The sequence below is a fragment of the Notamacropus eugenii genome, chromosome 1 (genome assembly GCF_028372415.1).
Source record: "Notamacropus eugenii isolate mMacEug1 chromosome 1, mMacEug1.pri_v2, whole genome shotgun sequence".
NCBI classification, from domain to species: domain Eukaryota; kingdom Metazoa; phylum Chordata; class Mammalia; order Diprotodontia; family Macropodidae; genus Notamacropus; species Notamacropus eugenii.
Window position 1 is genome coordinate 458,715,857 of NC_092872.1, and position 21,852 is coordinate 458,737,708.

Below are 21,852 nucleotides of genomic sequence, written 5' to 3' on the forward strand. Positions count from 1 at the left end.
ATAAAGGGACCTACATTACAGTTTAGCTAGAGCTGAGTTTTTCCTTTCCTCACACCCACAAAGGCAGATCTTTTGATCCTTGATAGAAAAAAGGAGGGCCAGGGTTCAGGGCTAGACATGTGGACCTAGATGACGTTACAAGTTGGAGGCTTTCTGTCCTTCAAGGAAGAGGTCCCTTTTGCCTGATAGGAGGGAGATGTGAGATTGATTCTAAATGGTCCTCATCAGTGATGGCAGGGCACTCCACAGGTGAACTTCACTTTGTGTGATCTCCACATTCCAAGAGAGTTATGAGTAAATAAATCTATAGTGGTGGAAGCAGCTATAGATTTTTCCAAATGAGTATTTTAAAAATAGGATCCTGTTTTACATGTGTGAGTGGAACTGATTATCTAAGGAGAACTTGCAGTGTAGAATTTGGCAAAAGAGGGGAATTTTGGAAACATTTTCTCCAAAATGTTGCTAAAAATTGGCAGCTTATTATCTAGATATTGGACTCCTAAAGATCTTAGGATTCAGTTTCCACATGGTCTGAGAACGAGGCAAGCTGGAAAACCATTTTTAAATGTAGTCTTGGGGCAGCTACGTGGAACAGTGGCTAGAGCTGGTCCTGGAATCAGGAGGACCTTAGTTCAAATCCAGCCTCAGATACTTATTAGTGGTGTGACTCTGGGCAAGTCACTTAACCCCAACTGCCTTCCCCCCCAAAAAAAAATTGTCCTCCATTAGGTTATTAGAGGAAGGGGCTGCCCTTGAAGACCTCACTGGGGTACACATTATCCCCAAAGAATGGTTTCCTGGACCTATGAGAGTCAATCCCACTGTTTTTTCTTGCCACTATCATTTTATAAAATGGATGGTTTGTCACCAAACACTTGAGTGGCTTCTTCATATGCTCTGTAGCTGCTTCTATATTTTGTAAAATTTGTTTCTCTTAAAAATCTGAGCTAGTCTGTATACAGTTAATAGTGAGAAAAAGCCAGGTTCAGAATATTTTTTTTCAGTTGTGCTGCATGATTTTTAGTTGTACAACAGGAAGGACCTCTGAAGGGGAGTTCCTGGCATTTTTCCCTTTAATAATAAGTGTGAATGCTAGACATAGAATGTAGTATTTTAGAGCTGGTGGAGACCTTAAAGGTCAAGGTATCCAAAGTCCTCTTTTTACAACTTGAGAAACGGAGGCCCGAGAGGGAAAATGATTTGCCCAAAGCCAATAAGTGGCTATACTAGCCAACAGGTGTGCTTACTCTAAAGTCCAGCACTCTTTCCATACCACATTAATTCTCTTTCCAGCCCAAGGGGACAGAAATCTAGTCTAAGCCCTTTCTTCTTTTCAGAAATGAAACCACTTAAAGTTTTTGACTTTTTAAAAAAATAAATACATTGTTCCAAAATGGGCAAGGGAAATATCAGGAGACCTAAGGATTTTTTTTGCATATTTTCTTTTCCAGCATGAAAATGTTGTCTTCTCTTGCCTTTCTTGTTCTCTTGCTCCACCCCAATTACTGTAAATAATTTTATGAGGAAGTTGATTATTTTTCTGAAATCACCTTTAAAAACATCTTAAAAACAAAGTAAACAAGTCTACACATGTCACAAGTCAGTGTGTCTCCTTGCAACCCACCCCCCACCCCCAGTGATAACAAAAACAAGCTTCACAAAATGTGAATGAGTAGTAGAAAATGCACTTTCAAACCAACTTTTTAAAGACAAATTCAGTTAGGGCATAATGGCTGGGACATATTCAATCTTTTGAAGGAGGAAAACGGAACATGAAAGGAACTTACCTAGCATCCAGCAGCTGGGGGGAGTAAAGGAGTACCTTATGATAACTTTCTAGTTTGGGTTGTGCTTACAGTTAACTAGATGGTAAACTCAGTCATATCTATGGTGCTGAAGGAGCACAAATGCTATTGGTGCCCTCTAAATGTTACCTCTATAGAGCAAAGCTCAGACTGTCCCATCCTAGTTATGTCTCTGAAATCCATTCTCCTTTTCTAATACTGTTTTGTTTTTGTTTATTTGCTAAAATACTAGACTGCTTTAGGTTCTCCTTGATTACAGGAAAGGGCCTGAAAATGACCTTAGATAAGAAAAGCTTTCCTTCCTTCAATGAATAAACAGGATTTTAGGATCAGGGCTCTTCAGGATTTCACTTTGAGGTTATCATACAATAGTGAAAAATGCCTTGGATTTGGCTTCATTTTTGTTTTTGAATCCTCAATGTCCAGCCTAGTGCCTGGCACTGAGTGCCTAGATTTAATATATTCTTCTTAATATATCAGTTGTTGGAGTCCAAAGACCTAGATTAGAATCCCACTTTAATCAGGTTATTCTCTGGACTTCAATTTCCATGTCTGGAAAAACAGGAGGTTGGACTGAATCTATAAGGGTCCCTCCCTATAATGAAGGAGCAATCAAAGAAGAATGAAAATATTCTAACAGAGGTGGGGAACCTGCATTCTCGAGGCCACATGTGGCCATCTAGGTACTCAAGTGTGGCCCTTTGACTCAATCCCAAGTTTTCCAGAACAAATCCTTTTATTAAGGGGATTTGTTCTGTGAAGTTTGGATTCAGTCAAAAGGCTGCACTTGAGGAATTAGAAGACTACATGTGGCCTTGAGGACACAGATTTCCCCAGCCCTGTCATCTCAGAGGAGGCCCATTTTAAATTTCCACTACAAAAGAAGAACAAATTTGTTCTGGGATGATTGGATATAGAGTTGTACCCACCAATATGGGGTGCCTGTTCCTGGTGATTCTTCATCCTGTGAAGTCTGTAGTGCTAAGACAAAGGTCCTGTTTCTTAAAACTTACTATAGTGTCTGTAGAACCTAGTTTACACTGATGAGGAAAATTTTCTAGGAGAAGTATTAGCCCTTGAAGAGAGTGAAAGAGCTGAAGACTGGAGAATTAGTAGAACTAGGTTGTAATCCCTACCCTACCACTAATCTACTGTGCATCCTTGGATGAATGAGTCTCTTCCTTTCTCTGGGCCTTAGTTTTCCCAAACTGTAAAAGAAGCAAGGATTGGACTAAATCATTTCTAAGCCCTCTTGGGGCTCCAGCATACTATGACTATTAATCTGAATTTTCCTCTTAACATACTCGCCCTGCATCTACTTCACAAGGTTGGTCTAAGAAGCAAATGAGACCATGGTTTCCAAAGTGGTTTGTAAATATTCCTGACCCACATTTAAATAGTGCTTTAAAGTTTGCAAAGTACATAGAGCAGTGCAAATGTAAGATATGTTATTATTTTTCTAAAAATCTGACTTTCAAAGCAAGTGACCACCTAGCCCAGAAACTTTGATCAAAAAATGATTGCAAGTTTGTGATCCACCCCTCCCCCAATCAGATTGCTTTAGCTTTGCTGCGGGGGGGCCTTGCTCTCCACCCCGCTCCCCATCACCTCCTGGTAACTATTGAGGTTGGGGTGAGAGTTTGGAGGATATAATTTGCTGTTTGGTCAAGGGGTGTTCCCTTCAATTAGGTTTCACCCACAAAATAGTTACAGATTGACACTGGCCAAAGTAGCATTTTACTTTCCATCCGTTAGCTCACCACCCAGGGGAACACTGGAGGAGTAGTTTCTTTTGATATTTGGGGCATTGTTTACATTTTTGACCCTTGTATACAAGTAGCAACTACAAGTAGTTATGTATTCCTGTTTCTATCATCATTCATCGCAACCTTTCTAGGAAGTTTCTGGAAGAATTTAAGGACACTGTAGAAAATAACTGTGGGCTCCTTGAGAACAAGGCTTATTTGGAGGGGCAGTTTTTTTGGGGGGTCTTTCTTTGTATTCCAAGGGCTTAGAACAGTGCCTGGCACATAGATGGTGCTTAATAAATTCTTCTTGATTTAAATTAACTTGGAAGGAGAGGAGGATAAAGAACCATAAGGGAAATAGAAAAATTACTGCTTCCTTTTGAAAAAAACAAAAACAAATAAGGGAAAACAAGTGGAACAGATATCCTATTCCTTGTTTCTACTCCCTTAGATAGAGATGTTGCAAGATTCATAATGGAATATATGATAGGGGATTAGGGCAAGATATCCTAATACATGTACCCTTAGAAGGGATGAAAAGCTTGTCCTATGAAGAATATTTGGGAAATAACTATTATCTTAATGAAATTAATTAATCTTCTTATTTCTTTTTTAATTATTTATTTCTTATGTGCATATGAGTTATAAACTCTAGCATTTATTTCTTTTCACATTGAAAAGGGGGTTCAGGAAGAGTTGCTAAAAGCCAAGGGGGTATCCAAGTAAAAAAGGTGGGAATCTCTTACATAAATTAGCAGAGACAGAAGAGTGATTAGTGATCTTTGGGTTGCATGGTGCACATTGGGCTTTGGGACTGGTTGGATCCTTGGGAACCTTTTTCATTGAAAGCACCTCTGGTGCTTGGGGACCAGAGGGTCCAGGGTGTGGTCCGCTTGATGAATGTCAGGCATTGGCTCTTAGGGCTAATTTTTGGCTCTAGGCCTTGGTGGGGGAGGAGTGTGTGTGTGTGTGTGTGTGTGTGTGTATGTGTGTGTGTGTGTGTGTGTGTGTGTGTGTGTGTGTGGAGGGGGAGTGGGAGTCATGCTTATATTTCCATTCTTAATTTGTAAATTAAGATTTACAAAGTTCTTTTTCTGGAAATCATCTATTTAGGTGGACAGAAGTAAACGATTATTATCCTGATTTTACATAAGAAGAAACAAAGATTCAGAGAAATATTCAGGGTCTCGTAACTAGTCATGGCCAAGATTCAAACTCAAATATTTTCCAGAATCTAAATCTAGAACTCTTTGCACCATGCTAAAAGGGATATTTTGTTTCTTTCTGGGTTTTTCAGTCCAGTCCCCCAGGATAGGAAAGGAAAAGGGAATTGGGAACAGACTGACTAAAACTGTGTCCCTCAGGAACCTGAGCTCAGTGGATTAAGTGTGAAAGAGTGAGAAGTCCTTCCAGTGGCCAAAATACCTACCCCACCATCCTATTATGGATATCTGAAACTCCATAATTAAAAATCCAGTTGACCGAAGAAACTGTCCCCTGTTAAAATGCATGTTAAGCTCTTACCAGATCTTATTTATCATTCATAACTTAGCATGAATTAGTCCAAAAGATTCTTTTCCAAAGTGAGAACTGATTCATGACAATGCCCTGCTGGAATGAGATACTGTATAGTTTAGTTTTAAAAAAGGAGATTGTGGTGAGCTAGGTCTAGAATATGGGTATGGTACAGGTAAGGTAAGTGGATACCAAAGAGACAGCTGGGCAGCTTTGCCGATGACCACACCCTAGTTGGCCATACTCTTAGATCTGACCAAAAGGAGAACTATTACCTTTGAGTCCCTTGTGTCCCAAGAATAGACTTGGCAGCTCAAAGATGGCCAGAGCTGGGCAGTGGTAGGGGTAGGGTGGAAAGGGAGGAGATTTGACTTGGAACAAGCTCAGGGAGTCAGTCCTTTGTTCGGTGCTACTTCTCACTTCACCAACATTTCTAACAGAACTATGTACAAAATGGGGAAGCCTTAGCAGGTATCCCATGCCCTGAATTCACTGCCTCTTTCTCAGGGATTTCTTGACTTCTGCTCATAGAGCCAAGGGGGCTAGTTGTAGCTCACCTGAACTGCTGAGCTAGGTGGGGCAGATGTTTCTATGCAGTTTCAACACTCATTTTCAGAGCAGCCGCTCTAATTTTATCTGCCAACGTGGATGATTTACTCTGCCAACGTATATGATTTTCTGTGTCAAAATAGATGATTTTCTCCATTCAGGAGACCTGAAGTTCCTATGAAGAAGAAGAAGAAAAAAGACCTTTAAAATCCTCAGGATAATAGCCCCTTCCTCTGTCCCTTTGTGAGTTATCATTAAAAACATAGAGATTCAACAACGATCAAGTCATCTGTACACACAATGGAGAAAATATTGTCTTTATTTAATGTATACATCACCAACTGCTAGAATTATTCACATTATCAGTCCTTCTCATAAGATATCTCACTTAGCTTCAGGTTATTTAGAACAATCATTTTAGCCATACTACATGTACAGAACACCAGGACCTACTATAGGTCTCTATAGCGTGACCTTGTATTTTTTCAGACGTGGACTTCTCTTTGTATTTTACTCTCTAACTCAATGTCAGTCGCCTGATAGAAAAGTTACATATTATTCCCGTGCTTAACAGAATTCAAGGGCTCCAGTTATGAACTCTACAGAGTCAAAGGGCAAAACTTTTTTTTTTCAAAAAGTGTATTGTATTGACCTAACTCTGGGAGCTTTCTGACCTTCTCTGCACATTTATTATCCATGGTATTGTTGCAGTCCACACAATCTATCATGATATGTAAAAACGGCTATGGAAATGCATTTCCCACATTTCTCTTCTTCTGTTTATGTAAGACATTTCTAAGAAGATGGAACTCCACACCCTCAGATGAACTCAGAAAACATAACAGAATCTGTGAGGGGGAGCCAGAAGACAGGAGCATTTCAAAATAAGATTTATGCCCCTTTTGCAGATGAGGAAAACTGAGGGCACTGCCACATTGAATGATTTGTTTGCCAAATGGGTAAGCAACCTCTAATGTTTCTTCAAACAGAAGAGACCAAGGTTCTGTGTGGGCAAGTCTTCCCGCATATTACTCTGTAATTCCTAACGAGTTTGGACATCTGGACTAGAACATTTCTGTTATATTGTGGCACCCCGCTATTGTCCAGGAAATTGCCAAGATTATTCTACAGATGACATTAACTGACTTCGTTAAGGATGCTTGCTACACAGTATTATACGGCACAAATTTTACATAGAAAATAAGTTTCAGACCCACTCCCTACTAAAAGAATATTGTATTTTTTAAAACCAAATTTAAACTTTATGCACTTTATGAGAACTAAAAGGCCTGGCTTCTAATTCTATCAGAGATTTCTCTTTTTAACCACTCCGAACTCATTGAAATAACTATTTACTTTAGAGCGGATTTGGTGGGTTCATCTTGGATCCCATCCAAGAGTTTAGTTACTAAAGTAATTTTAAAACACTCTCTTATAAATATGTCTTTGCTGTAAAGTTCAGTACCTGGACCCCTACCTCTAAAACAATGGGATTATAAACTCCCCAAGGGCAGGGACCTTGCCTCCTCCTTCCCTTCCTCTACTTTCCCCCACAGCGCCTAGCACAGCCAGCGCTCCGTACATACTTATTGACGGGTTGACCGCGTCTCCGATGCATAGCACATCAGTTTCGCGAAGTTCCTGGAGTGTCCCACGAAGTCACAACTCGCCGAGGAAGAGAGGGGAATTCGGCCGTGGTCTAGATGTTCTTCTGTAGAGTGAGCTGCAGCCGAGTCACTGCACTCTTTGCAGCCAGAGGGTCTCTGCAGAGATGAAACAGGAGACTTTGGGAGAGTCAGGGGCTGGTGTTCGCCCCGTGAAATAACTCATCCATCCTAGCGTCTCCGCAGACGCAGGAGTTGCTCCTGATCTCAGCAGTGGCGATTCTGCTCTGTGCGCAGCCCCTTTTAAATGCTGGGTCCTGACTCACCTTCCCTCTTTCCTCCCACAATGTCCAATGAGAGACTGTTAACAAGACGAGATCCCAGGGTCTGTTTTCCGAGCAGATGGAAGCCTGCCAAACACGGAGGAGAGACTCGGCTTGCCTCCCAGCTCCACACAAGCTCACTGTCCCGGCAGAGCCAAACACCAACAGCAAACTCCGGCATCCTCCCTCCTCCAAACTCCTCGAACTTCCAGCCCTAGTCTCGCAGCAAATTGGACCCCAGGTGAGTTCTCCAGTCCCCACAGCAGCAACAAGTCAGGCCCTTAGAGGTCAACTCCTCTATTCAGAACCTGCTGGGGAAATGTATGAGCCTCCCTTTGCTAAGAGAGGCCTCCATCTGGCTGGAAAAGAGGGGGGATCTGTTTTTTAAAAATTAACTTAGGCTTTATTGTTGATTAAACGATAGTATATTAGAGAGAGTGCTTGCAGAAGAAAAACCAAGCCCTGTTGCAGTCACAGGCTATCTGCCCAAAGATGCTGAAGTAGCCCCTCTGTGTCATTAGTCTCTTACAGGGTCCTCACACACAACAAAGAGGATGTATGTTGCCTTAAAAGGTATATAGCTGTATACACTGGGAGATGCACCTTAATAGAGGAAGGACCACAAAACCAGGAATCAGGAGATACAAGTTCATTAGAAGTTCTGCCCCTAACTTATGTGATTCCCTACTTGCTCCTAACTCACAGTGCCTTGGACAAATCACTTCCCTTCGTTTGCCCTCAGTTTCCCATTATGCAAAATAGGACATTGAACTAGATAATCTCTCTATTCCCTTCCAGTTCTCTGACATATGATTCAAAGAGTCAAAGCCATTTCATTCTTCTGAGCCTCAGTTTCTTCACCTGTCAAATGGGGATCATATGACTTCCTGCACAGTTTTTGGGAGGATCAAAAGAAATGATAAATGAGAAAATGCTTTACAAAACCCTTTGCACTTTGTATAGACCTATGTAGGTATACACAGCCATCATTTCTAAGTCCTTTTCAAGCAGAAGAAAGACCCCTAATAAACGGCTGATCCAACTAGTAGCTGCCTAGTTCTAAGTTCCTTCTTAGTTTTATGCCCTGGTGATGGAGAACCAGAGATGAAGGATAACTTTATCCTTCATAAAATCTTAGTAAATGAAACGATGGGAAGATTATTACCCAGTACTACTTCCTTCCCCTGTGATCAGAGACGCTCCCTTGGGGCTGCAGCTGCAGTGGGGTGTTTCCCAAACTTTTTCAATTGGAGCCCCACCTGTGAACATGCTGGGACACACTATGCCCCTGCCCACCTGTCCCAACGTGTCCATCCTTCACCATTCCCTGACACCTATCTATCCACACTTCTTACTGATCACACATATAAGGCCATCCTCAATCCTCTCCTCAAAATAGCTGCTATCATTCTTCTGTCCTCCCACCCCTCACCACCACCATTCCCCAACCACTCAAAAGCTGACAGATGGATACAAGGACATAAACCTTACCCGTCCTTCAAGGACCAAGAATTCTCGATGCCTCTATGAAGGCTTTCCACTCTAACTCCCACTAATTTCTCAGTGTAGACTACTCATAATATTTAGAGTCCCTGACACACAGCAGGACTCTTAATTATGTTCTGTCTGTATTGCTTTCTGTTGTTTAAGGTTACAAGTCCTGTCCCTACAACTATATTCAATGATCCTTGAGGACACTGACTATCCCTTATATTTCTGTCTTCACAAATATAGGCTAGCACAGGGCTAGATGCATGGTGGGTACCCCTCTTCCCACAAAAAAAAAAAAAACCAAAACCCAACTTATTGGATTGATTCATTATAATAAACCAAAGTGTCCTAGCACCCTCTTTTATCTTTTTCAGGTCATGTCCCTAATCTAAAATGAAATAAGTTTTTCAGATTAATTTCTTCCCTGATAAGATAGGTGAGGCAGGAACCTAGAGAAGAAAAGTGTTGAAATAGAAGGGTGGGGTGGGTGATTAAATTGGTAAAAACAAATTTATGGATTTTCCATAATGTCCATAATTTAAGTATTGCTACAGCTTCAGGACTAGAAAAATCGCAAGATTTGCCATTTTGCATTTTGTGGTGGGGGAAGTTGGGGTGTAGAAGGTATCTGATTTGAAATGAATTTTTAGAGAGTAGTGATGACATTGGCATTTCAAGGTTCTGAGAAACTTGGTTGAGAGTGCCTGCTTTTATCCCAGCCTGAGGGTATGGTCAGATTTGGATCAACTCATCTAGACAGTTTCCTCAAACCTACTTCTTCAACTGTTACCTCAGAGAAGTGGTTCTTAACTTTTTTGATGTTTCACGAACCCCTTTGCACGCCCGATGAAGCCTGTAGACCCCCTTTGCAAGCCCGATGAAGCCTGTAGACCCCCTTCTCAGAATGATGCTTACAAATGCATATAAATGAATAAAATAAAATAGGATAACAAAGGACACCAATTATGATTAAATATAATGGTCAACATATTTTAAAAACAAGCTCAGGGATCCCGTGCTAGGGAAAGTGCTGCCTCTAACAGAATGCGAAGCACCACGGGCGTGCCAGGTTGACTATAAGAGAGTTAGGTATGTGAGTCCAAAACTGACCCTTACAAGATTACATGTTCAACATATTAGTTTTATTAAGTTCCCCTGAGCCATATTTCTACCTTTACAACCCACCTAGTTCCTCTTAATGAAGCCTGCAGGACTCGCAATCAGGCAGTCAAGTCGGGAAATGCCCACCTTATTAGAAATTTTCTTTTGGATTTGATTGAATGATAAGTCTATGAGTCTACGAACTGACCTCTTGGATCTGATGAAAAAGACTAATATTCATTACCCTAGTAAGGTCCCCGTGAGCAGAATGGAATGAACACACTTGTAATCTCTGAACATCTTATACTAAGTGTCAGGCTATGATCAGCTCTGGTTTCCCCATTGAGGCAGGGTCCCTATTGCCAGAGAAACCGGCTAGTATGTATGTCCTTGGGAAGAGTGAGAAGAAGAACAGAAAAATCAAAGGAAGCTCAGTTTTCTTGCCTCTTCAGTGGAAAAGCACTGGAAGGGTGGTGTCGGGAATCAGCACATCAGCCGACTTAGCAAGTCCAAGCTTCAGCTATGATTTTCAAAGACTAAGGTTCCCAATCTTTCATAAAGATGAGCATGCGGAAGAGTCAGAAAACAGATTTTTTTTAAAAGCACTTAAATACAAAAGTACAAATATAGGGTCATGAATATGGAAAATCATCTTATTTGAATGAACTGAATGATTGATTATGGAAGTTTTAATTTCCTGTATATGAATTTACGTGAAGACCGAAAATTCAGGGAATCCTGTTTAAATCTTTTAGGGGAGCTGATCCCTTTTAAAAAAAAAAAAAGCTAACTCATTTTTTAAAGTGACTTAACCCATAATTTTAGGTTTTAAACTCTAAGTATAGATTTTGTAAATATCCCATACATTTTCTATTAAAAATTTTAAAAATCATATCTACAGTACTTTAGTACCTGACTTGTATATTTATGTGACTATTGTTAGAAGTGACTAATTGGGTTTGATTAGCTTCATCATTAATATTCTGTCCATAATTTAACATGCTTCAATAAAATACCCTAAAGCAGTATAATGATTAGATTTCAGGAATATGTGTTTTGCAATTAAGTTGCTCTTGATTTTGATATGCAGATTAAGAAATGGTGGTCTCATTTAAAAAAAAACTGCCCTTATTAACTCAGCAGTATACTCTGAAGATTAGGTAAGAAATCCAAGATTTTCTCTTTGTATATGCTAGTTAAAATGTATTTCAATCAAGCGTATGTGGGCAAATCAGATTTGATTAGTTTAAGTTCACAGTCATTCTATCTAAATGAATAATGTGTCACCTAACATTGCAAAAATTTGATTAATAGTTTATCAGTTAATTAAAAACGAGGTTTAATTTTTCTTTTTTAGGAAAATGCAAGGTAGATATTCCTTGTGTTCATCATAAATGCAAATTATTTCAGCTCGAATCTATTGTTCCTTGTTCCCTCCTAAGCCAACTAGCAAGAAAAATAGAGCTCTTCAAATTATCTCTTGCAGGGAGTAGTAAAACTTTGTTTGCTTCCACATATGGTTGCCACTTGTCTCAGGCTCAGAAAAGATTTTCATTGTGGGCTGAGTCCGAGCAACCTCAACTTTTTCCTCGAGCTTTTCCCAGTCCCAGCCCCATAGCTCCTTCTGTCTCCTTGCCTTTCCTTGTTACCACCAGTTTTTGTTTGTTTTTGTTTTAGAAAGACATTTTCATCAAGCTATTTTGTTTGCCTACTAGTATTGCAACCCTCTCACACTTCACCAGTTCATGGGATGAACTTTACCTCTTAGAAACAGCAAAGAATGACACCTTGACCCACCAAAATATATATATATATGTATGTATGTATGTATGTATGTATGTATGTATGTATGTATATGTATATATGTATGTTTATATATATTGATACCTTCTGAATTTGGAGGCTGATTTTTCACTATTTGGCATCAGAGAACAAGTCACTAAATCTTCTCCATTTTTTCATTTGTCAGATGAGATTATTCATTTCCTTCCAGCTCAGATTCTGTGCTCTACCTGGGCTATTCCTAAAATCATCCAACTGGATCAACCAGAACTAGTCATTTGACTAAGAGGCTTTGTGAATTGTAATAGCTTAGCACAAATGTGGTATCCTTCTAGTTACTGGTTATTGATTTGCACATGATCCAAGGCATCTGTGAGTAAATTATATTTGATTTTGTCAATGAGGTGATCTGAAACAGTCAACATTAATTTTTACTTAAGCCTTTGGTATCTGAAATCTGTGCTCAGGGAGGGATATACAAAAACAAAGTAAAACAAAGAACCCAGCAAGATGAGCCCTCAACCCTCATGCTAGAATGTAAGCTCCTTGAGGTCAGGGATTGTTTAATTTTTTTTAAAAATTCATATAGCCAGTACAGTGCCTGGCACATAGTGGGTGCTGTGTAAATGTTTGTGGAATTGAAGTGAATTAAATTAGGGGAGATTGGATATGGGCATGAATAACTATAATAAAAGGTGCCATAAAAAGAGGTAGAAACAGTTATGGATGAGGATTCAGAGATGGGAGAAAAAAATGGGGTGGGGTGGGAATAATTGTTTAAAGCCCTTAACTTCCTTCCATCTACCCTCTGGGCTATTTTTCCATTAGTTAGGTTAGTTAGATGAAGCATATTGGAACAACACAGAATTGGGATTTTTAGAGTCCTTTAGATGAAGGAGGTCATTTAATAAGCAGTAAAAGAGCTGTGACCACTGGGATGGTGCCATGGCAGAGAAAGGCTGGATCCTCAGGTAATTACCGAAGGGACAGACAACAGAGCTCAGGAACAAAAGAGAATGTCCTTCTTCCACTGAGAGCTGGTCTCAATAAATACTTAAGTGAATTTAATTTCAAATAAAAGAGGTGATGCCTAATCCTCTCCCTTGAAGTCAGGGAAGAGGCTACAAAGATCTACAAAGATCCTTCTGCCCATCTTGGAGTCTCTCCGTGGCCACAGTAGCCACCCACAGCCTCTTGATATCATTTCAAAACCAGATGACTGAATCCTTTCACACACACACACACACACACACACACACACACACACACACACACACACACACACACACACACCTCTGCCCCTTCTCCCTCTACCACACCTTCCAGGTCTTCTTACTGGATCAAGACACAGGCAGAATCTGTGGGATATTTCCCTGCCTACCTCAAGCATGAAGCTGCACCTCTCCACTTAGCAAAATCTATCCTTCAAGGCCCAGTTCATCTCACACCTGCCAGAAAGTCTTCCCTGATTTATAGCATCATAGAATTAAATCTGGAAAGGACATTAGAAGCCAATGAGTCTACTCCTCTCACTTTACAGATACAGAAACTGAGACCCAGAGAAGGTTAAGCAACTTGACCAGAATCACACAGCTAGTAAGTATCTGAGACACAATATGAACCCACTTCTTCACTCCAAGTCTAGCGCCCTATCCATTATGACACACTACCTTTCCAATCCACCTTTATTTCTTATAATCAGTATCCCACAACCCAGGTGATATCCTTCCTTGTATTGTGCTCTAATTGCTTTTGTGAGAATCTTATGCCCTAGTTAAACATCACTGAGAGCAGGACTCTACCTTCTATTCCTGCTTTCCAGACTGAGCACTCAGTGGGGGATTAGGAAAGACTTGTTGCCTTAACTTGAATTGATTTGTACAATTGCCCTGCCCCCAACCTCCCTGTAAACTAATGATGCATAGAAGCCTGATTTTCCTGCTGAGGAAGAGAGAGGGTTAGAAGGTTGAAGGGAAGAAAGAAGAAAATAAATTTCAGAGTAAAACAAATCATTCATTTTAAAATTGTTTGTAAAAGCGTATTCAAGGATAAGTCTCCAACCTGCTGTGAGATAAAAGATGCCCACATAGTTTTGTTTTCTTTTGGGTCCCAACCTGTAATTTTCATCAATGTAGGCAACTCCTCTATAACTCCCAGTCTTAGAGATTTTTTTGGGCCACCGAGAGTTGAAGGGCCAGCATGTTTCAGAGGCAAGATTTAAGTCTAGGTGTTTCTGATTCTGAGGCTGCCTTTCTCCAGGTCAGTGGCCAAAGAGTATCATTTTTAAAAGTCATCAAAAACTTCCACAAGATCTTTTGCCCACTACCACCCCCTCAAACAAAAACATTCCATACCAAGATTAGGGACATACTTGTGTCACCTTTTGGAATTTAGAACTTCCGAGCAAATATTTCTTTTTTCCCCTAGAGAATGAATATCCATTTTTAAAAAAATAATGTGGGAAAATTGACCCAAAGCCTTAGAAAAGAACTTCTAAAATTTCTGGTGTTATTAGGTGCATTTCTGATGAAATTTCTATAAAGATTTCAGAGTATAAAACCCATCACCTTAATATAGAATATTATAGAATATCTATAGAATAGATAATGTAGAATAATATAGAATATCTATAGAATAGATAAATTCCGTAAGTTGTTTTTTAATTTGCATTTAGCCACAGCACTCAAAGAAAACCATTCCTGGTCTCACTTCGGCAACGGCCTTTCTAACTGTACAGAAGCCAAACTTCCAAGTGCTCATCAGCATCTGGTTATAATAAAGCCTTTATCCAGCATCTAGAATTCAGGCATACACCGCTAAATTTGCAGGATGTATCTGGCCTGGGAGAGAAGTGCAGCTACATAAATGAATAGATAAAATCCTATCTATTTTATCTTTGGAAGTAGACAGAACAAAGGATAAACTGTATCCCTGCAGCGTCACAGATCAGTCAGCACCTGATCAAAGATGAGTCCACTTAAATAAGGGTCGTATTTTCAAAGGAGGGCCAAATTTCACTATGAGATGTGACTAGAGAGGAGTGTGTGAAGGAGTCATGTGTTAGCATCCAGGGGCAGAATTAGCACCTGTGTTTGTAGCTCACGCTGTCAAAATCTGCAGAAGTATTCTGAATTAGGTTTGAGATACCCTTCTTTCTCTCAAGACCCAAGTATGATATGTGTGAATTGCACACAGTAGGCAATTAATAAACACTTCTCTAGCAGAATGTTGAATCTAGGCATGAACACTGCTGGAATAAAGGAGGATCAGCCTAAGGATTTAGGGAAGAGAGCAGAGATTGAAACGTTATCCTTTGGAGCTGATGGCTGGGCAAGCCATGAAGCTTTCAGCATTGATACTTACGATGGCTGAAATCATCAGGCTGAATACATTTCACCTTGTTCAGCTATATTTCTGATGCCAGGCATTTTTCCTTTTCCATGGAATTGGCCTGGTTATTTTGGTATCCTGAAATGTGATCACCTAAGTCTTCACAAACTATCTTATATATGTTAATAATAAAAATAAATAAGAATAACTAACATTTATGTAGCTTTTTAAGATTTACAAAGCACTTTCCATTTTATCTCATTTGATCCTCTTAACAAGACAAAATTACGACTACTGCTTAGCCATCAGATTTCATCCATTTTCATAGCTTCAACTATCACCTCTGTGAAAATGACTGTATCTTCATCCCAGACCTCTTTGCCAAGCTCCAGTTCCACATTTCCAACTACCTACATTCAATCCATCCACAAACATTTATTAAGTTTGCCTAGCACTGTGTAAGGTGCTAGGTATAAAAAGACAATGAAGGAATCCCTTCTTTCAAGAACTTATATTCTTTTGAAGGAGACAAAGCATACATAAAAATATAATTAAAATAAAACTGGGCAAATTTTGCAGGAGGCTACTGGCAGCTGAGAGAAACAGGAGAGGCTTTGGGTAGAAGATGGTTCTGGAGTAGAAATCTCTGTTTCCCTCTACTCCAGTTCTAAATCCATTTCTACCATTCTTGTAGTTTTCCAGGGGCCTGAGTTATTCATCCTTTCAATCTTTCAGCTCCTTTATCCTCCAGAGCTAACTTGTCACTATAACCTGTCCATTCTTGCTTTGACTCATTGAACTCCATTCTTGCTACCGCTACTGTAATCTAAGTGCCCATTACCCTCCACCTGTCTTCCTACCACAGGCTGCTAGCTAGGTATCCTGACTCAGCTTTCTTTTCTTTTCAGTATATCTTACATATTTCTTTCAGATTAGTCTTGCTCCTAAACGACATCTCTCTCCTCTTACTCCCCTATTCTAGCTTGCTGCCTAATGCCTTAATGAGAAGGCCTTCCAAATTTGGCTTGGCTTGGTTTGGCTTCCTTCCGAATTTGGTTGAATGTGCACCACTTTAGTCCAACTAATCACTTCAATAGTCTGTTCACAGAGGGGAAAGGGGACCAGTTATAACAACTTCCCACCCCTTGTAGTAAAGAGCAAAGAACCCTGGCCTTGAAATTGGAAGACTTGGCTTCAAGTCCAGATTCTGACGTTTATTAGTTATATGACCCTGGGTAAATCATTTAATATCTCTGGTCCTGATTTTCCTTATCTGTAAAATTAGAGGATTGAAAAGGAAGGTTTAAAATTCTATAAGTCTACGTGGGAATTTTAACTGAGTTCCTTTTCTTATATCATCTTCTCATTCTATTTCTACTTCCACCCTCTCCCATTTCTGGAATTCCCTCATTCTCCCACTTTCCCAATACAAAGCTTATCAAGGTTCCTCCTCAATCCTCACCTCCTCCAGGAAGGATTCTTCAACTGTTCTGGCACTTAGCTCAGTCAGTGGCTGACAAATAGTTGGGGCTTAAAAACAGATGATTACTCCACGTGGTGCTGGTATGTCTTTTGAAGTTGATAACACACAGTTCAGCATTTGGTTATTCTCCAGTTGTTGGGTTTGGCTTGGTTTTTTTGGTAAATGAGTAGATAATTAACTTCTCCTAGAGTAAGATTGTGTCTGATACAGGGAGTTGGCTAGAGCGCTGGGCCCGGAGTCAGGAAGACTAGAATTGAAATTCAGCATCAGACACTTAGTAGCTGTGTGACCTTGGACATGTCACTTAACTTCTATTTGCCTCAGTTTCCTCAACTGTAAAATAGGAATACTAACAGAACTTACAGGTTGTTATGAGAATCAAATTAGATAATATTTATAAAGGACTTAGCATAGTGCTTGGCACATAGTAGGTGCTGTATAAATGCTTTTTTTTCTCTCTTTCCTCCTCTTCCCTTTCCCTTATTTTCCCCTTATCATCTAACACAAGTCAAGGCATAAAGTTTAGGAGAGATAAAAACTTTTTTTATTAAAATTGGGGAAAAGAATAGGGAGATAATTGGGCCATACCCCCTCTATGGCACCAATCATTGGGGATGCTTGGACTCCAGTGAGAAATGCTCCTTTCCTGTGATTGATCCCTGGGAAGATTCACCCTTGAGCTGTTATTGACATTTGTATGTACTCCATAGCTATTTTAGGATACTCATTAGTACCAAATCCTTTTGTGCAATCCTAGAGAAGAGAGAAGCAGAGAGGAGAGGGGAGGAGACGAGAGGAGAGGAGAGAAGAAGAGAAAAGAGAACAGGAGAGGAGAGTTTACTTTTAATTCAATACTTAACCTCCTTTGAAAAATCTAAGGACAAAAACCTACTGTTAATGGGAGAAATATGAGCCTGAAACAACTAATAAAGTTGATGTCAGTCCAGTCATAAATTGCCGGAGATTTGTTGGGCTTCAGAAAATGAAGTCCCTGGTCCTTCCTTAGCCACATTTTCGAGAGGAAAAGCATAGAGTTCAGTCAGTCTTCACAGGATGCATTGGGTTCAGCTTATTGAAGCCTTTTGTGCTGTTTATGGACCATTTCTGCATGTAAAACAGGAAATTAGAGTACTAAAAATGACTAACGGGCCAAATTAGCCTGTTTTCATCCTCACAGAATCCCCCCAAGGCCAAATTAACTGTGACCCAAAGGGTCACTTCAGGAGCCAGGGAGCCGCCTTGGAGCCAGGCTGGGGGAAAAGGGGCCCTCCCACCTCCCAGGACTAGGATCCTAGGCTCTGTTTCCTCTGAAAACACAGAAGGATGGGTAATCCCTTCCTCTCCCATGAAAGCTCATTCAGGGATACTGCACCCAGTGCACAAACACAGTGAAGGCCCAGAGCTTTGTCTTAAGCCCTTCTATCAACTACATTCAACTTCATTCAATAGGCATTTATTTATTTCTATTATGTGCAAGAACCATTCTGGGCCCATTCTGAGTCTCTAAGCATCCAGAAAATGGGGTAAGGGGATGTGGTATAGGACAGCAGTACAATGACCTTTGAAGAGAAGGTGACAGTAGAGATAAGCAGCATCTGTATAACCTCTTCCCTTCTCCCCCTAGCAAGCGTGGGGATAACAATGATCATGAGACAGCTCTCATTTATATAGCATCAAACAGTTCACAGGGCACTCTTCTCATGGGAAACTTTCAAAGCAGATGGTGCAAGTATTATTACTTACCTATATAAATAAGGGAAACTGAGGCTCAGAGAGTTGAAGTAGTTTGTCAGTATTCACACAGTTTGCAATCCTTAAAGATAAGCCTGGACGACTATCCCTGCCCCATACCCCACTGACAGGGGAATCCTAATATAAACTCCTTGTGGGCAAGAGACAATTTGATGCTTCTATCTTCATATCTGTAGGACTTAGCACATAGCAGACATTTGTTGAAACTGGAAATTTCAAATCATAGATGGGAAGGAATTGTTTCATAACAAAAGAATTCTTTCACTTTGCAAAAAGATTCCTTTAGGAATGCATTTAGGTATTTGTTTAAACACTTGAGAGCATAGGCAACCCTAAAATGGTGGTGTGGAACTGTGGATTTATAAGAAAACCAGAGGCAGCCTGGTCTGTCAGGCTTTGGTACTGATTTGACTACCCATGTATCAGGTAACCTCCCTTGAGTCTCTGTTTCTTCATCTGTATAATGAAAAAAAAGAATGCCTGCCCTCACCTCACAGGTTCATCATGAAGACCAAGTGAGAGAATAGATTGGAGATCACTTTGACGAATAAGAAGCATTCCCAGGATCATTTTCAGCTAGAAGAGACTTTAGGTATCATGGAGGCAAAGTCTTCACTGTACAGATGAGAAAACTGTATAGAAATGACTTTCCAAGGTTATGGTCACAATTCATTGTTATTAAGAAGACTTCAACTTGTATCGCTTCAGTTGGACGGAACTCTTCAGGAAAACGAGACCCTTTGTTGTTAGCCCTGTCTCAGACTATTTCTTTCTTTCTCTCTAGTTTTTATTCTCTCTCCCTTCCTCCACCCTTTTTATGCCCTCTGAACATAGCTATTTCTCAATAACCACCTCCTTGGGTTTCAGTGTCTCATTGGTGAGCATGAGAAGGTTGATGTCTGCAGTGATGTTTACTGTGTAGAATGCACAGAGTACCAATAACTCACCGGTGGTACCTCTCCTAATGAGCAAAGACAAACACCATAACAGAGACCAGTCACGATAAACCCAATAGAGCAAAAAATATGCAAAAATAACATCAAAATTCACTTTGCATTAGTGGGGCATATATATCACCACTAGATTAAGGAAATTAGAGCTTTTTCTTTATGAAACTGGGGTGAATTCTGTCATGGTGGTATGGATGCAAGGAAATAATAAAGACAGACCATCCAGAAGGGAAATAAATCCCAGTTCTTCAATAGAACCAGGAATGACTCTTACAGAGCTAGGCTGATAGCTGGAGAATCTGGGTCAAAGTGTCATAGAGTAACAAAGAGACGGTCTGCAGCTTCAGAGATCATCTATTCCAGGGGTGAGAAACCTCTTGGGATTCAATCAAAGGGCTGCACTTGATGACCTAGAGGGTCACATGTGGCCTCAAGGCCAAAGGTTTCCTACCCCGGAATCCAATCTTTTAATTTTACTGATAAGGTAGAAAAAGAGACACAAGGAAGAGGAATAACTAACTGAGGGAATATATAGATCAGAATTAGCAGAACTAACATTGAATCCCTTGCCTTCTTATTCCAAGTATGACTTGAAAGTACTTTGTGAGTGGTTAAAAAAAAAAAAAGGTGTAGTGAGATAAGGTATTCTTTCCCTCTGACCTGTCATAGTGCCTTTATCTCAGATCCATTTCTTTCTCAATAACCACCTAGGGAGGTAGGTTATCAAAATATAATTGCTCCCATTTTACAGGTGAGGCAACTGAGACTCTGAGCAGCTAAGTGCCTTTAGTGATGTAACATTAAGTATTTGGGAGCAAGCTTACACCCAGCTCTCGTCTCTTGACTCTAGGTCCAGAACTCTTCCAGTTGTACCACACTTCCTCTTTTATTTGATCAAAGCAAGCTTCACCTTGGTAGTGTCTGAAATCCTCTCTTACTTCTGTGAGAGTACAAACTCCTCCAGGAAGAAAACTCTTTCTTAGCCAAGTCTATAAGTTTCTCACTACCTGCCTGGTTTAGGGTCCCACATAGAGTAAGCGACTCAGTGAACATTTGATCATTAAAGACTCTGCTTGGTGTTAAAAAAAAAAATACATTCCCTTTGGAGGGATCCCAGCTGCTGGCTCTCCAGGGGAGCTTCCCATATTGGCAGCAAAGATGGGGAGAAGCAGGAGATTCACAGGGCTCCAGGGAGGGACCCCAGAAATGGAGACACAGTAAGATGCCAGAATCCTTCTCCTTTGAATTCCCACCCATGGGTATCTGGCAGCCTGCTGTTCTGCAAGATTGTTATTCAGATAGATGGATCATTTTGTGAATGTGTGTGTGTGTGTGTGTGTGTGTGTGTGTGTGTGTGTGTGTGTGTGTGTGTGTGTAAGAAAGGAGCACAGAGAAAAGAAGCAGAGCGAAACAGAGAAAGAGAAGAGAAAGCAAAAAAAGGGAAAGAAATAGGTTGAAAAATGAATCAGAGAAAAGAATAACAACTCTCATTTCTATAATGCTTTAGGGTTTACAAAGCATTTTCCTAATGACAGAATGGGAAAAGAAGGCAACCACCTCATCAGATAATGTGATATTCGTAGCATCTTTTGGGATGGACCTGCCTGCCTCCATTTTAGAAAGCAACTCAGTAAGACCTGAAGCAAAAAGTGAGAGAAAAGGACATGAGATGGTGAACATACTTTCTCAGCTGGAGAAATACAACTTGGTTTGTCCAAAGACTTTTAGGCAAATCCACTGGAATGGTTACTGGACCATGGGTTTGCACATAGTACACATTTAATAAATATTGAGTCAAATTGAAGTAAAAGAAAAGGATTGCCATCCCACCCCAAAGATAGCCAATCTAAGGGAATAGACATCTTTGGGGATGTTGGGTCTTGTCTCTGGAGGAAGCCAGGCAGGTGATCCCAAGACTCTGAGTTTGTTTGACCCCCAGAGTTGACTCTGTCGCATTAAAACTAGAATGATACATGGGCTCTGTTCCATGTATAGATTCTTTTGAGTTGGGGACTTAGAAATCCAAACTAAAAGTCTGAGATCTGCAAATAGGAAGCCAAGAAACCTAAGCTGAGCATTCCCAAAATCCAGTGTGAGTGAAAGGGACTCACTCTTCGCTCTAGCCAATGAAATTCAGACTCTACTATGTGTAGACCACAATTTGATGTGCATGAAGATAGTCTGTATATCTGTCTGCTCTGAATGAGACAGAGAGCTTTTCATGAACAGAACATCTTCTCTAGATTCTACATCCTCATCCCAATCTGTCTAGGAAGACTTTTCCTAGGAAGCCACAGTCAGGCAGGATTATGCACCAGTCCTGCCAAGGTCAGACACCAACAATCCCAGAGTAGGAGACACATGGCCAGATTCGGGGAACAAGAAAAAGACATGAGTCAGGGATTAGGCAACAAGCAAA

At 40.3% G+C, this 21,852-nt stretch overlaps 1 long non-coding RNA gene across 1 annotated transcript in view; it reads right to left on the reverse strand.

Annotated features, from left to right (window-relative positions):
* Positions 1 to 7,820, reverse strand: part of LOC140519248 (uncharacterized) — a 35,448-nt gene extending 27,628 nt beyond the window's left edge. Inside the window, exons 1-2 of the long non-coding RNA XR_011972143.1 lie at positions 7,204 to 7,820; positions 5,626 to 5,792 (exon numbers count right to left, since the gene is read on the reverse strand). This is a non-coding gene — a long non-coding RNA (uncharacterized lncRNA). The remainder of the gene's footprint in view (positions 1 to 5,625; positions 5,793 to 7,203) is intronic.
* Between the last annotated feature and the right edge of the window lie 14,032 nt (positions 7,821 to 21,852).